The sequence below is a fragment of the Pseudorca crassidens genome, chromosome 10, assembly GCF_039906515.1.
Source record: "Pseudorca crassidens isolate mPseCra1 chromosome 10, mPseCra1.hap1, whole genome shotgun sequence".
Lineage (NCBI taxonomy): Eukaryota > Metazoa > Chordata > Mammalia > Artiodactyla > Delphinidae > Pseudorca > Pseudorca crassidens.
This window is the reverse complement of record NC_090305.1, coordinates 91,912,179-91,929,943: the sequence shown is the minus strand read 5'-3', so window position 1 is coordinate 91,929,943 and position 17,765 is coordinate 91,912,179. Positions and strand designations below refer to the sequence as shown.

General features: G+C 37.8%; 1 protein-coding gene across 11 annotated transcripts in view; it reads right to left on the bottom strand.

Moving 5' to 3' along the window:
* The window catches only part of CHL1 (cell adhesion molecule L1 like), a 197,039-nt gene that overhangs the window by 166,261 nt on the left and 13,013 nt on the right, over positions 1–17,765 (bottom strand). Inside the window, exon 1 of one of the 11 annotated variants that reach the window (XM_067755225.1) lies at positions 17,531–17,548. The exons of the other annotated variants lie outside the window; for them this stretch is intronic. The gene's annotated coding sequence lies outside the window, so the exon portion shown is untranslated. Of the gene's footprint in view, positions 1–17,530; positions 17,549–17,765 lie in introns of those variants that run through there. 11 annotated transcript variants of the gene reach the window in all.

Genomic DNA, 17,765 nt, shown 5'->3' with positions numbered 1-17,765 from the left:
AGACTTTAAATGGTATAGTAACTATTTAACTTATAAGTTATTAAAATAAAATGCTAATTCTAATTAATCGTAATGCAGAAGAAAATATACAAATTCAATGACAACTCTCAAAATACTTTTAATGGGAACCAACTCAAAATAATTCTGTATGAAGGGCTCCAGGAAACTGTGTGCAAGAAGAATAATATACAAACATAACTGTGTCACTCAAAAGACCAAATTAATAATTTCTAACAACCCGCCAATATGTAGACCTAGACCATGATTCCCCAGTGCCTCTTCACACTGAGCTCAGTACAAGGTAGATGCCAAAACCACTGAGTTAAAGAGATGAATATGCAAATTCCCAGTATAACTTTCTGGCCAACCAGCAGTGATTGCCATGACTTCCACTCCTACCAAAAATTGATCAGTGAATCAATGAGAAATATAAGGGGATCAGAGATTTCTGACATGAAGAGATAGAAAATCACTAATGATGCTTTAAAAAATATTCATTAAAATAAAATTTATTTTGGGCTAAGTAAGGCAAAAGTATAGTTAAGGATCACACCAACACTTTGAGGGTGAGATACATTTGGGGTGATAGAGAATAAGAAATAAAGTCGAAAGATACAATTCTGGTTGAAAATTTCAATTAACATTAACTTTTTAAAATATCAAAAATCAACATTTAGAAAAAAATATTTAATGCAATCCTATTTTGCAAAATTTCAAATTTGGTCACCTAGGGCTAGGCCTGTTTCAATTCTCCATGAAACTGTGCATCTGCAATTACCTAAGACATTAAAGCAAAAGAAAAAGAAAAGACAGCAGTGGTGGTAGTAATGATGGTGGTTGTGTTACTGTAAAAAAAAAAGAGAAGAAGGAAAGAAAGAAAAAAATCTGCCTTAATTATGGGAAATCACCAAAGTAATTTTTTATTTTTTATAAATATTGGGGAAAGTTATTCAGATCTCCAATCTGCATTGATTTTTATCCCCCAGGGAATGTGAAAAAGAGATAGTATAGTAAAACATAATGCAGAATTTCAGTTAGACAAAAACTCTAAGTAAATATAAACCAATATACTAAATTCACTTTTCAGGTATCCAATCCTATAGTAGTAGGACTACCAATTAATGCGAAATGAAAATTAGTGATGATTATCCAGTTAAGAGATTCTTAACCCCATTAGAATCACAAACACATTTGAAAATCTGGAGAAAGCTGACTCTTCAGAAATATACACACATATTCATGCATTAAATATACTGAACACAATTATAATGGTTTCAAAAATCCCCTCTGGGGCTTCCCTGGTGGCGCAGTGGTTGAGAGCCTGCCTGCCGATGCACGGGACACGGGTTCATGCCCCGGTCCGGGAAGATCCCACATGCCACGGAGCGGCTGGGCCTGTGAGCCATGGCCGCTGAGCCTGCGCGTCCAGAGCCTGTGCTCCGCAATGGGAGAGGCCACAACAGTGAGAGGCCCACGTACCGCAAAAAAAAAAAAAAAAAAAAAAAATCCCCTCTGATCTAGATCATTCAAACCACTCAAGATAAAGTTCAACATAATCAGAGGATGTTCAGCCTTAAAATAGGGAACTAAAATATATCATAATTGTTTAATCAAATTTTATTGCAAATTACCTATCTTATATAACAATATAACATCTTACATTTTATAGCACTACATGACTTTTTTCATTTAATCCTTGAAATAACTTTGTGAATTTTATCAGGTTCATTTATATATCAGGAAAAATACAATCCAATGAACTAAGTTACTTCTTTAATTTCGCACATAGTAAGTGACAAAAGTCAAGTGTAGAAACCATATTGTGATTCCAATTCTAGTACTTTCTCAACAGTGTCATAATCCAGTTTCTAAGCTAAAAAAAAAAAGTGGTTTTTACCTTGTGAAGTTAGACAGTTTAAAATAAAACAAACTCAATCCTTTACTGTGAAAGGAAAACATTTTTTTTTTTTCTCCAAATCATCAGCTGGTGGTTGTTATGACCCAGTGAGCAAGCTGTGGACCAGAGCTTTCCTACTTCGGATTTTGTCAGTTTAAAGCCTTTGCTTTCATCTATTTCTGTTTAACGTGATAACACAAAAGTCTAGAGAACCACCACCTTCCTTAGCTTCTTCACATAATCTGGGCTCATACAGGAGCTTAAAAGACATGTTTTATTCTCTTCATTATATACCGAATGCTCCATATTTATTATACAAGAAGAGATCCTTTGATCCTTCAGAAACAAGCTCCTTTTTGAAGCCCTGGCAACATAATGTTCAAGAGGGTACCTCCAATAGGGGCCAGTGGGTCACCCAGCACACATTCTTAAGTACTTACTTTGTACAGCTCCTTATTAGGTCTTTATAATAAGGCAGAAACTCGGGGTGGGAGGATGCATCCAAAGCAAAACAAAACAAAAGCAGCAAACACTAAGAGGGGTTCAACTCCTTCCCTTAGTGAGCCCTCAGTGAAATGGAGAGAGGAAATTTTATCTAAGGAAGGCTGGGATGGTGGACGGAGGAGGGGTACAGACGCGTAATTAATTTGCAAGTTCAAGACCAGAAACAGATTAAGGCTAAAATTGCATGCAATCAACGTTATTTTCTGTTTTCTCAAAGCCACCTAAAACATTACAAAGTATAATCTGAGCCCAGATATAAGGATCACACAGAAATCTCAATAGGCATTTTATAATTCCACAAGAGTGAAGAAACTAGTAGCTGAGAGCTGAATTAATTATCTGGAAAATTCAAGCAAAAAATCCTTTCCTCTAATACTTCCATATCCACAAATATTTCAGGAAATATTATGCTCTAGAGACCTATATATTCTAGAAAATGGACTAATTTCAGAAAAGCCAACTCTACTTTGGACATTCACATTCTTTTGGTTAGGAAATGTAATATTCTCAGGTTATTTCTTGCATTAATTATTCACTTAGTGTACTTGCAGTGGATGCCACTGAATTCGCTTCTGTGTTTAGGGCAAAATTTGTGGAACTTATGGATGGACACAAGGGGAAAACTAGCTGGTCAGTGAACGTTTTGGGAATAGCATTTTTTCCTGTCATTTTTACACATCAGTGGTCAAAATTAATGAAGTTTCTGAAGGAAATAACAATTAGAAAAAAAGATTAGGACAGACTTTTAATAAATTGTATCAGACATAAACCAAGTTGGGAGAAATTATAATTAATAAACGGTGAAATGTAACACCGCCTTAAAATAGAAAGCAGAATCTCCTTAGAAACAACACGCAGGCTAATACAAAAATCAATGCTCACCGTGCTGATTGTTTGCAAAATTACACAATTAATCCTGTGTAAACTAACCTATCAGCAATGCACACTGCAGGATGCCTGATAACTATTAGGCTGCACAATGTATTAAAGAAAGAGAACTTTAATGAGATCCCATGAGAACCTAATGATTTAAATCACTTTTTCCTCCCTAAAAGAACATTCTTACGCCACTTAACGGACATTATTTTCCATATCTAATACACATATGGTCAACTCCACCATTAAATCAATCACCAGGAACCAGAAGACAGTCTATCTTGAGTCTAAAATATGCCATTAAGCTTATTTCAAAGTAACAAAGGATTTAGAAATCTACATGAAAAAGATGCCACACTTATCTTCTTAGATTTGATAGTAATCTACTGCTATCCTATGTCAGTGGGCTCTCACAGGGGCTAAGGAGCCATTACAAAATCGTATTACCACATGATATACCACTCGAAGATATGTAGTCTTGTGTGCATTCAATTTATGTAAATTATAATCTGGCTTATTCCACTACAAAAATAACTAGAAATAAAGTAAGCATTTAGGTATAATCATTTTAAAGATATTAAAATGATTATACATGTACCTGTTACACATGTACTTACACTTACATGAGCATATAAGTAAAGATGTTTACATTCATCTGTAGGTATTCCCTTGAACACTTAACAGATAAATAGACAATTCTGCACAGTTTAATCAGAAAAACAGTTCAATTTTTTTTTTGGGGGGGGATGATTGGGGTAAGCCTTTTAGGGACATTTTTCAACTCTTAGATTGAATGTAATTCCATCCAAAAGCATATCACTTGGATAGAGGCAAAGTGATTCTTCAAAAACTGCCCTGTGCCTTCATTACATACTCAAGTGAATTGAAATGCCCTTGAAGAAGACATATTATTGTTAAATATTCCAATAACCTCATTAAATTTGGTCTTAACTTCTTCTGAGCCCTGATTCTGTAATCCTGACAGCAATCTTGTCATAGATGAAACCCAGTTAGGCATTGTCTACCTCTATACCAAACCTGCATGCCAAAATAAATGGATGCATGGATTGATCGATATGTCAATCCATCTATAGATCGACTAATACACAAGGGCATTAATTGCAATAAGCGAAATTGAGAAAAAGAGAAATGCTGTCAATCATCTTCCTGGAGCCAGTGTGGACATCCCAGGGAGCCCCAGGTGCACTCACAGGTATTGGCTGGTTTCCATCCCTTTACTCCACTGTTGGAATCAAACAGAGCAAAATTGCCAGTGGGAGGTCAGAAGCAAAGAGTACAGGTATCTTAAAGAGTAGAAAGATGGGGAAAAGTGAGGAGAGACCAAAAGAGGAAAATCCAGGAGGAGAAAAGAATATAGGCGCACAAAGGAGAGCAATTTGCCTGAAAGGCTGGAAGCCTCCAAAGCAATAAAGACAGGCTACATTTCTGCAGTGACGTGTCAGCACAAAAACTGTAGCAAGGGCCCACACGTGCCAGCGCCGTGCCACATGTCACCTACTGTCTTTCAAAATGATATGAGCCTTTTAGCTCTTATTTTCATATAATAATAAGAATGTTAAGAAAAAAGACAGGGTTTTGGTTAGTTCATTTTTTTTTCTCATTTAGCTCAGAAGCACAATACTCGCCTACTTAGTCCAAGGAACTAGCGCTGATATCTCAGCAGCATCACTAAGCGGAGCACACACACCCAGTGCTACTCTAGACCCCAACTTCAGGTCTTGCTTCTCCGGGTGGATGTATCACTTCCTGTCTCCTTATGTTTCTTCTCATATAACTTTTCTATGAACACAGTTAGGCAGAAACAAATATTAAAAGTGATCTACGAGACGGCTCCGTACTTGGTTTTAACAGATGGGCATTCATAGGTGGTTATTAAACTAAAAGTAAGATGAACATGGGGTGGGAAGGAGATGGCTACCATTTATGGTCCTTATAAACCCTGGTAATATCTACTGGGTTGGCCAGAAAGTTCGTTCGGTTAGTGAATAGGGTGTTCAATAAAATCCTTGGTGAAAATGAAAATTGTGTCTTTTTACTTAAAATCGAACGAACTTTTTGGCCAACCCAATACACCTGCTACTTTCTTGTATGATATAAATATTAATTTTACCATGAAGACTCCTGGTGAAATTATTTTCCTGAAATAATAGGCATGAATTAATCTGACATGCATTTCAGTGTTCGCCAAAACTTTTCCATTTTCAACAAGAAAATATTTTGACAAGGACTAAGACACGCTTCATAAAGGACAGTCTGATACCCTGTATAGCTTCCATCGCAGCACTTATTATTCATCTATTCATCGTCTACCTACTGAGCTAGACGGTAGGTTCTTTTAGTGTAGGTAGCAATCCAGTTGCTCACTATTGTTCCTGAACTTAATGGAGAAGTTGGTATACACTCAGAGCTCAGTATTACACGTTGAAAGAATAAAAGGTTTATATACTTAATCCTCTAGTCAATTAGTACCTAACACAGTCCTTCTGAGTTCTTTCAATCAATTTTCTGCACTTTTCTCTCCCACAGAACTCTGCAATTTGATGTAACCAACATGGTTTTTGATACTTCACTGGATCTAATAATGTTCACAATTGCAGCAAATACATTTTTAGCAAATGCTACATGCTGCTCACTGTTCTAACAGTTTTTAAAAGAATAATCCATTTAGTAATTGCAACAATCTTCACAGATAGGTCTTATTCTTTATACGTGATACAGTAGCAGTTTCACTACAAAAATTGACCACGTTTTGAAAAGCAGATTACTCCCAAAGAAAGATGGTATAGCACCCATACAAAAGTTAACTCTATGGGTCAACACTTAGAGGACATTTACCTTCTAATATTAACATCACCATGCATATTTGTTTTCCTGTAACAGTTCACTTAGGTATCACTGTTTTATATCATATGACAGTGATGGACCATAAAGCTTTCACCCAAAGGTCACTTAATATTATGAATCTTTCAACCAGAAAATAGTTTGAAGGGTGGTATGTTTGGCTGAATAATGACTCCCAAAGTTGTCCACATGCTAATCCCTGAAACCTGTAAGTATGTTGCCTTACATGGTAAATGGACTTTGCAGATATGATTAAATTAAGGATATTGAGACAGTGAGATTATCCTGGATTACGTGAATGGAGCCAATGTAATCACAGGGTCCTTACAGGGAGAAGGTAGGAGGGTGAGAGTCAGAAAAGGGAATAAAAGGACAGAGCCGAGAAAGAAACTAAAAGATGCTATACACTGCTTGCTTTGAAGATGAAAATGGGGCCGTGAGACAATGCAGGTAAACTCTAGAAGCTGAGAAATGTAAGAAACAGATTCTCCCCTAGAGGCTCTAGGGGGGGCACAGCCTTACTGACATTTGGATTTTAGGACCTGTAGCCTCCAGAATGGTAAGAGAAGAAATTTAAGCCACTAAATTGGTGGTAATTGTTAATAGCAACAATAGGAAACTAATGTAGGTTGTGTATAGAAATATGTAGATAAGAACTCACATTTTAATTTTGAGGGACAGTTTTTGGTACTTGTTTTGGGTTCATACAAATGCTGCCTTCATTCTAATTATTTTATAAGAAGATGAAGTAATATTATATTTATTAAAATTAAAATGACACTGCTTTTTACAGACACTTAAGTCTTTAAATAAGATTTGTCATGTAGATAGTCTCATATTAATCATTGAGCACATAAAATATTTTCATAAATTAAGCCACTTAATATTAAGGTAAAATGGATTACTATCTTGTATAAGTTAAACACAGCATCGACAGTCTTATTAACTTAATATGAAACAAGTAATTTAAACTCTCTTCAGTGGTGTGCTCATGTATATTCCAAGATAAGATAAGAACACTTACAGAACTGAGAAGAACACTGGGAAGATTATCTGATACTGCAAGTATTACTGAAGTATGTCTTTGAACTTTGTGTAAGTACTGGAATGTTACTATGTAGATCCCCTCTACTCTTTTAAAGAAGAGACTGAGTTGATTTTTTTTTGCCTAGTTTTTCACAACTACCATGTTGAAAGTGGAAAGGCATGAGATTTCCCTTAGCTCTAAGCAAGTGAATCTTGGAATACGTTTACAGTCTAGTACAGGTAAATACTCTGATATGCTGGCATTGTAATCAGGAGCTGAAACAAACTCATATATCAGTCTTCTAACGATAATGTTTCCACAACTGAGGACTCAAAACCACTAACTCTGAATTTTCAATTTCACAATGTAGCTTAGATGTTTTTGTGTTTTGAAGAAATTTGAATACAGAAAAGTAATACAGAAATACCTATACGATTGCCATCTGGAATTAACAAATACTAATATTTTGTCATATTTGCTTCATAACTCAACTTTTTAAATAAATAAAATACAAGAAATCAAGTTGAAGCCCCTTAAATTTCTTTTCTAAGTTCCACTTCCCGACTTCCCTGGTGGTCCAGTGGTTAATACTCCACACTGCAGAGGTAGTGGGTTTGATTCCTGGTCGGGGAAGTTCCGCATGACGCATGGTGTGGCCAAAAAAGAAAAAAAAAAAAATCCATTTCCCTTTACTTCCAGAAAGAACCAACATAATCCACTTGGTGTATAACAATACATGTTTTATATTTTTCTACAAAGACAATATAATTTTGTATGAGTTTTTTTAATTCACATAATTGGTACCATCCGCAAGGTGTCATTCTGAGACTTGCTTTTTTTCAGGTAAACTGTTGTTTTCAAAATCTACATTTAGATTTAGTTCATTCATTTGAACTATTCTATAAAACTCAAGATCTATATATTAAATATTTTATATATGTCAAATTATTCATTCCCTTTAGAAGGACATTTAGGTTGGCTTGTTGTTTTGGGGGGGTTGTTTTTTGGGGTTTTTTTGTTGTTGTTTGTTTTTCACTTATAAATGGTTGCATGGAACATACTTGTATATTTCTCCTTGAGCACATGTGTGAGCATTTCTCTTGGGTGATCATGTAGCAGGCATGTGGATGAGCATGTGGCTGGGCATTGCAGGGTGTAAACATTTTCAACCTTTCTAGCTCTTGCGAATTCCTCCTCCAAAACGGGATTATGTCACTTTACACTCGTACCAGCAGAGTATGAATGCTTCCACTTCCTGGAATCTTCACAACATTCAGCACTAGAGGTTTTCATTGTTGTAGCCTAATAAATGTTAAGCAGCTTCTCACTGTGATATTTTAAAAATCAGCTTTATTGGGGTATAAGTCACATACCATAAAATTACCACATTTTAAATGAACAATTCAACGGGTATTGACAAAAGCATGCCGTTGTTTAAACATCACTGTAATCAAAATAGAAAATATCCATCTCCTCACCTCCAACCCCCACCCACCAGTCCCTGAAGTCACTGATCGTACCTCTGTCCCTTCAGTTTTGCCTTTCCCAGAATGTCATATATCGATAAACGAAATCACACACCGTTTGACTTTTTGTCTGACTCCTTTCTCTAAGCACAATGCTTCTGAGAGTCATTTCTGTTACTGTGTATATCAGCATTCACTATTTGTACTGCTGAGTAGTAGTCCATGCTGTGGATGAACCACAGTTTGTTTTCACTGTGATTTTAATTTGCACAGTCCTGATTACTCAAAAAGTTAAATATTGTTATATATATTTTGAGCCTCTTTTTTCTGAAATGTGTGCTCTCTCTTTGCCCATTTTCCCATTGTGTTATCTTTTTTTCTTATCAATTTAAAAACTATTCTTCGTTCTTTCTGTCATTCTCAGCATAAGTGATAGATATTTTTCACATAGATTTGAAAATAAATACCCAAAGTGTAAACTTTAATCCTCCTAGAAGAACACATTTAGCAGCGTTTGACATCTACAAGCCAAAAAATAGGGTAGGCATCTGGATTAAAGTCAGTGTACTTTATTTTCTATTCAGTAAACCTTTAAATGGTAGAATGGTTCTTTCCTAGGAAGGAGGGAGGTGGGTAATGTGTCCTATATTGACTTGGGGACACTTAATATGAAACATTAATATATAGCAAGAGAAAAAGATATCTAAATTCTATTTGAAACAATTATCTCACCATTTCAACCAACACACATCATGCTTATGATCAATAATTGAATGGAAAATGTCTTCCATCTTCTACCCTCAACACAAAACTGCTGTACAAATTAATAAGCAGGTTCTCCCAGAGTAGTGTGCATGTACTCTTTCTGCAATTGCATGCCCTCATCCAGACCAGAAGCTCACTAAATGTCACTCACCCCGGCCCTGAGCCGCCCCGGGGCTCATACAACTCACTCTGCTACTAAGCAGCATGGAAACAAATATCTTAAACCTTGTCATCACACAACTCCTTATTCTTTGGTTGTTTCCTGTGTAGGTTTTCTGCCTGCACGGGCTGTGTGTTATTCCTTATAACAAGCCCCAAACCACCCATATCATCTTATTAGAAGTACAATAAACAGTCTCGCTTACAAAATCCCCTCTATCACACCCTGGTTCAAGTCCAAATCGTCCTCATCTCCCATGTAGAAAACCAACAGATCTTGCTCTCCATCATAATCTACTCTTCACACAATAGCAAAAGCGATTCTTTTTTTTTACAAACATAAATCAGATCAAGTTGCTTAAACCACCTGAATAACTGAATAGACATTTTTCCAAAGAGGAAATGCAGATGGCCAACAGGCACATAAAAAGATGTTCAACATCGCCAGTCATCAGGGAAATGCAAATCAAAACTACAATGGGATATCACCTCACACCTGTCAGAATGGTTGTCATTAACGGGAACACAAATAATACACGTTGGTGAGGATGTTGAGAAAAGAGAGCCCTTGTACACTGTTGGTGGGAATGTAAATTGGTGCAGCCACTATGGAGAACAGTATGACGGTTTCTCAGAAAACTAAAAATAGAACTAACACATGACCCAACAATTCCACTCCTGAGTATATATCCAAAAAAACCCACAAACACTAATTTGAAAACATACATGCACCCCAATGTTCAAAGCAGCATTATCTACAACTGCCAAAATATGGAAGCAACCTAAGTGTCTGTAAACAGATGAATGGATAAAGAAGATGTGGTATACACGTGCACACACACACACACACACACACTGAAATACTACTCAGCCATAAAAAAGAATGAAATAATGCCATTTGCAGCAACATGGACAGACTTGGAGGGTATTACACTAAGTGAAATAAGTCAGATACAAAAAGACAAATCCTGTACGATACCACTTATGTGTGAAATCTAAAAAACACAACAAACTGGTGAATATAACAAAAAAGAAGCAGACTCACAGATATAAAGAACAAACTAGTGGTTACCAGTATTGGGGCAATATAGGGGTGGGAGACTGGGTGGCACAAACTCTTGGGTGTAAAATAGGCTCAAGAATGTATTGTACAACACAGGGAACATAGTCAATATTCTGTATTAACTGTAAATGCAAAGTAACCTTTAAAATTGTATAAATGATTTTTTAAGTTGCTTAACTGCCTGGATTTTTTTGAAGTTACTTAAAATCCATATTCTCATGCATGACCTAGAACGCCTTATGTGATCTGCCTTAACCTCACCCGTGCCAAGCTCTCCCACGCTCACTGCACTCCAGGTCTCAGCCTTCTGTCAGTTCCAGACGACGCCAAATTCGTGTCTTCCACACTGCCTTTCCACTCCCTGTCCCTCTGCCTGCAACTCTGCTCTTCTGGCTCTTTTCCTATTTGCCTTCTCCCCTTTCTGGCTCAGCTTGAAAGTCACCTTCTCAGACAGCCCTTGCCAAAGTTAAGTTCCTTCTCTCATTTTTCTCTACCACAGTCCTTTGTTTCTTTCCTGTAATGATTTTATTGTTTATTTATTTATTGGCTGACATTCTCAGTAATGGCAAACTATGAGAGGGCAGGGAATCTGTCTTGACCTTAATGCTTAGCACAGTGCCTGGGATTTATAACAGCTCAATAGATATTTGAGGAATGAATGAATGACACCTTGAAATCAAAACTACGCACATACCACACACACACACACTTCACTTGAAGACGCTGGTTCTTCTGTCTTCTATTTGGGAGCATAGCTACAGCCCCATAGGTAAATTTTTCTGATATGGTTCCTTGCCAGCATCAATCTGGTCAGACCAAGTTGCACAGAAGACAATTCCTCCCCTGATGCACACAGGACTGAAGGGGGAAAAAATCAAACTAGTAAAAATTTCCTTCCTCTGCAGACTTGTAAACTGCTAATCAGCACAAGCAGCTTGTAGCAGATTGAGCTCAAAGTGTAGCTGAAATGGCACATAACTAATTCCAGGTGATTTAATATCTTACATGGCCCTAGTGAAAATACTGACAAAGAAGAAGAACACGATTTGGAGTCTTTCTGCACTGCTGAATTTGCTGTTAGCTTTGGAGCCTCTATCAAGGCATTTCCATTAACCAGCATTGCTGAAGAAAGGAAGTCTGGGTGTGGCATGCAGAAACCACTGCCGAATTGGGAAAATGCTAGAAAACGGTAAAATGCTAGTTATCCAGGTGTGAATATTTAGGAGCCCTTTCTCAAAATGTACGGTCCCCTTGGTGAGTGTCAAAGTAACGTCCAGCAACGCGCCTTGAGCGGTCGATGGCACGTGCCTAAGGAGGAAGTAAGTCTCCTGAGTATACTGCCACTACTCACAGGCAATTACCAGCGTTAAGGGAAATATGACGTTGAGATTCTTCGAGCAAAGTCACATCTTACTAGTGCCATCTGTAAGCACAAACTTTCTTTCTTTTTTATAAACGGGTCTGATGGAAATTGACTACTCTAGGGTTCAGAGATCATTATTTTATTCATAAAAGCTTTCTCTAGGGACTTGCCTGGTGGTCCAGTGGGTAAGATTCCGTGCTCCCAATGCAGGGGGCCTGGGTTTGATCCCTAGTCGGGGAACTAGATCCCGCATAAATGCTGCAACTAAAGATCCCGCATGCCACAATGAAGATCCCACATGCTGCAACTAAGAACTGGTGTAGTCAAAATAAATAAATAAATAAATTTAAAAAACGCTTTCTCTAGTGCATTATTTCAGAATTCACTCTCCTTAGCTTTATAAAAGGTAATAGTCGCTTTAATTCTTCTCCTGACAACATTAAAAAGAATACAGGGGCTTCCCTGGTGGCGCAGTGGTTGAGAGTCCGCCTGCCGATGCAGGGGACACGGGTTCGTGCCCCGGTCCGTGAAGATCCCACGTGCTGCGGAGCGGCTGGGCCCGTGATCCATGGCCGCTGAGCCTGCGCGTCCGGAGCCTGTGCTCCGCAACGGGAGAGGCCACGACAGTGAGAGGCCCGCGTATCGCAAAAAAAAAAAAAAAAAAAAAAAAAAAGAATACAAAAAGCAGGGAGATTTTTTTTTTCAATTGTCATGTAGGAGAGTCAAATTTGACATCATGGGACATCAAAAAGAAAAACAAAACTGTAGTATTTAGAATTATTGTGCCATATACCCTCAAAGATACATTTTACCCTCAATGAGCCAAAACTTCAAATACCAGCAATACTATTTCTCCCACAGTACTTCAGTTTAAAGCTGTACCATTAGACATCAGATTTGAAATATCACCTGATCAGTAGTGTCCCTCTAAAATACAGCAGTAGTTTTTAAACACCATATTTTGTTTACATATTCTGGCAGCTAGGTCTCAGATCCTAAATTCTTAGGTTTAAAATATCTCCAAATATATATATTCTCACTCAGAACATTCATTATACCAAAGTTCAAAGGTTTAGGCTGGCAGTTGACAAATTTGATAAAACGGACCGATCCATGGAGCCAATAAATGAAAAACGAGTGGCAATGTTGAAAGTCAAACAATTTTAGAAATCATAATATGGCAAACCCAGAGGTAAACTTCATCATTGAATCATTCAACAGATGTCAATGACACCGTTGTCAAAGCCAAGTTGTAAACCTTTTGAGAGAGATGGTTCAATGCATAGAACAGTTTTATAATTAATCACCTAGCATGTGGCCAAGAAATAGATGTCACGTTTTGCCCTCAATAAGCATACAGTGGCATAAGCAAACCCACTGACAATTTTAAGAGGTTTTCACTCTGCTGATGAATGCTTTATGAGAAAGCATAGCCTAAGAGAGTGAATGCAACATAAGTGAGGTTCTGTAGATTTGCAAAAGAGCAATTACATACACGTATGTGAGTATGTGTGTGTGCTGGCTGTGTTTAAGCTCTCAACTTTTAATCTCTACATTATGCCTTGACACTGTTACTTAGTAGATGCACATAATTATTCTTTGTAAGGATATTTCACATCACTGTAACTATTGCTTTATAAACTCTACCAACGGAAGCACTTCTTCCAAGAGAACTCTGGAGTTTTGTGTATTTCTAGGTATGAATAAAAAATTCATAGCAATTAACACAGGGTGCATTATTCAGAGAGCTATCAGAAGGAAGAAGATCCATTACTAATCAATATTGTGGGTATTCATTTTTGTACCTTTTTTAAAAAGTAAAATTACTTAAAGTTGTGAGATTATACAAATAAACAAGAATTTAGAGAATCCTGATATTTCATAGTCAGACCCTAATATTTGAAGTCCTTATCATTACTTTCCTGTTTCCCCTTTTTTTAATTTCACATGCATATTATGTTTAGAAAACTGACCACAGAATGACCATATGTGCATTATCTGAGCTTCCATGACTAAGAATGAGGTCCTAGAAAAGACTAGAGAATGCAGAAATAGCAGTACTCTGAAACATGGAGGAGAAATTAATCCAACTGCAAAAAAAAAAAAAAAAAGATAGTGCTGTGTTTTTCTACTGGTTTCCTGGCCATCTTAAAACTGAAAATCACTTCGCAAGGTCACTGGCACCAAACATCCCTACGATGGCTCAGGATGCCCATACCCCTGACCTCTCTGCCAGTCAAGCAGACATTAGGCTGGCTCCGTAAACGCAGATGCTGTGACGGTACCGTCTTCCAAATATGTTTGGCTTTCTGTAAGCCCACTTCAAATTAGGGAGGGTTCTTCTTTTATAATACGTGGGAAGGTCTTTCAGAACTTGAGAAAGGTATTCAGATCACATTTTAACACTTCAGATCTTCTCAAACAGCACTAGACTACACTGTGACAAACACTGCTAAAAATCAAATGCTCATTAAATAGGGCTTGAACATGTATTTTGTTTCAGAGAAATGATAACTGAAATGGAATTTTGTCTTTGCCTTTCAAAAGTTCTGCCTTTTCCCTGACACCTTTTAGTAGTACACAAGCTGGAAGGAACCTTTCTCTATTTTGACCACACATTGTCAGTACATTAAATGGCATTTATAATCCTTTATTTTGCAGTATACTTATTTGTGTACTTGTCCCAGCTCTTTAATTAGACATACTCAGATTAATAACATTTTACGGGCATGTATTCAGTGGTAACTGTAAGCATCTTCAGGCCACCAGCTGTGTCTAATTCATCTTGGAATTTGTCCATTCAGCGTAGTGATTTCCACACAGCAAGAACTTCCTAAATTTTCACGTAAAGATTAAATGCAGGAACATAATAGAATAAAGAGAGAGGAGGACTGTGATGAATTTTTCTTAGGGGTGTCTTCACCCTCCTGCAGTTGGGTTGCATGTCCTAGAGTAGTAGTCTCAGTATTGAGACAAGCTTAGAAAGTGCCTTTGGGCAGGATGTAAGTGAACATCCTTTCTCTTTTAATCCTTCTGACTATAAAAACCTGGAAGTCTCAGGTAGGTTCTAATATATCATTAACAGCGCTTTAACTCTTCTAATCTTGCTGTTTCATAAAGAGGGAGCAGGACTTAAGCCTGGAGACTTGGTCAGGCAATAGGACCTCACTAGAATGTAATGACCTTGGGTTGTTTTCATTGTATTCACGCTTGTAGTGACCTTTCATTATTTCCCACTGACACTGGTGTTTCATTGATAGAGTGAAATAAAACTTACATTTTAAGTCAGTGTCTTTTTATAATGAGCCAGTTAAAAATTTAAGTGAATTATGGTAGACGGCACAAAGATAAGACAAAAATCGTGACAATCGTTACATTTCAGCGAGTACAGTCTTAGAGAATTGTAGATTACTGAGTGACCAGTGACTTTAAGAAGAAAGGACAGCAGGAAATGTGTCTGAGAAGACAGACAGGAGCAACGAGCTGGCCAGTAAGAGGAGGGGGTCTCTAAGGATACAAGAAAGAAGAGAGGAATCATGAAGCCTGAGCCCAGCTGGATGTGGAAACCAAGTATGACAGTTACTTGGCCCGCAGAGCAGTGGGGAGCCAGGGGAAATTTTCAGGAAGTAAGTGACATTATGGTCAAAGTGACAAGCGAGAAAGGGGATTTTAACAGTGACGTTTAGGTCTTAGTGGAGACGGGCGACAATAAAATGCAGAAATCCAGTGAGAGAAAGGTTGCTGTGGTCTAGTGATTAGAAGACTGAACAAGGAATTTTCCGGAATAGCTCATGAGAAATAAATCTCAGTGTGTCAAGGAGAAAGCTGAAGCAGGTTTTCCGGTTGTTTAAAGTAGAGAAAGGTTAAAGAGGACAGAAAATGGCAAACTGCTAAAGGGAGATGGGAGAAAAGATGCTCTCTGCTACAGTAAAAATGTATTTGCTATATCAAAAAAAAAAAACTGTGGGGAAACCTACGATTGCTTGTGTTTCAGTAGTCCCAATCATTTTTTTAAGTACAAAGTCATTATAGAAACCTCAGTTTACAACCACCATCAATTGCTTCCATTTCTTTCATTTTTTTTCTGAGATCCAAGAGAGCAGAATTTAAAATTTATAAGGTTTTAGGTTATATCACTGAAAAATGAAACCTGTTCAGAAAACTTGCATTTTCTGAATAAGGAAATCTTTTATCAGTCACAAATGATTTGCCATTAAAATAACTTTAAGACAAAATCAGATGACCTGATTTCTAGTTCCACATTCACACATATGAGTTCCACGAGTTCCCTTAACTCTCTGAACAGGATCAATACCTACCTTGCTTAAATACCTAGCCCTTACGAGTATCAAATTAAATGTACATACACTGTGTCTTTCAAAGGCAATTTAAAGCATTACCAGTATAGAATTAAATACACCATAGCATAGCCTTTTAGGGTTACATATATTACATTTTGCCTGTTGACATAATTTTTGAAATATGAAAAATATAGTGCAATACTCTGCTGGTGCTTTCGGCAAGACTGCAGGAGAAACACGTCTACTCACGTTTATCAGAAAGGTGGGAGTCAGAGGTATACGAAAAATAGCATGCTTGGCTCCCAAGTACTTAGAGAAAAAATGACAGGCTATAGAAGGAAGAATATGATGGGAGGATTTGAGAAAATAGAAAGGCAGAAGCAATGAGAACACAAACGGAACCTATATCAGGCATGGCGGTAGTTGTTCTTCAGCCACTCTCAGTGAGCCCTTGAAGAGAAAGAAATAGTCCAAGAAAGCTCCCCGGCTATATATTCTTAACCTGCTTCTTGTTCTGTGCACAAGAAGAAATAAGAATAATGTTGGTCCTCGCTCCCCATTAGCGCCTTCCCATTACAGCCATGCTTCTGAAAGTTACAGGTAAAGCAGGGTTGCAGCCAAAGGCACAATCATCATTTCAGGCCAAGAAGCCTGCTTCCTTGTCCATGTGTGGCTGTAATGGACAAATAGAAGGAAATGGAGCAGCTCTCCTCTCTCCCTCCTCAAGCCTGGTGCCTTATGGAATCTCAGCAGTCACCTCCTTGATTCCTGGCCTTCGGGTTCCACCTTGGCCCTTCTGACTCTCAGGAGGTACTCCTGGTTCTCCCACACCCAAGCCATTTCCAAGGTAAATGGAGAAGAGTAAGGATAAATGTAAATGGATCAGAAGACAAAAGCATCAGAAAAGCCTATCCCACTGAAGAATCTTTAGGCAAAAGTATTCTTGGCCAACTCGTCCCTCCCTTACTCTCAACTCTAGCCTCTCTCTCCAGACAAAACCACAGGCACTTCCATGGAGCCCAAATTCACCCTCTTGTCACACTCCCTTCTCAAAGGCATTTGTTTTCCTGGGCTTAAGATATTCAGGAACTGGGGAAGACAAAGGAGTATCCCCTTGGGACAGAGAGTAGTTCTACTTGTTCCATGTTTCTTCCACTTTTTAATCAATCGTGTATGAAGTACATGGTGTCACAGTGGGCTTGATAATCCTGTTATTAGCATGTCTTTGAAAAAAAATTTCTTCCTACCTTGTCTACTAGAATCCTCCAGCAAGGTAGTTAGATGAGTCCTCCCTTTGAATCCAGAATAGTCTTTGATGGCTTGGACCAATGGATTACAGCAGAAGGGCTACTCCACACCTGGCCTTTAAGACAACTGACAATCTTCTAAGTTTAGCTCTTGGAGCCCTGAGCCATCACTCAAGAAGTCCAACAATCTGTTGCAGAAACCAGTGAAGAGGCCATGTGGCTACATGAAAAGGAA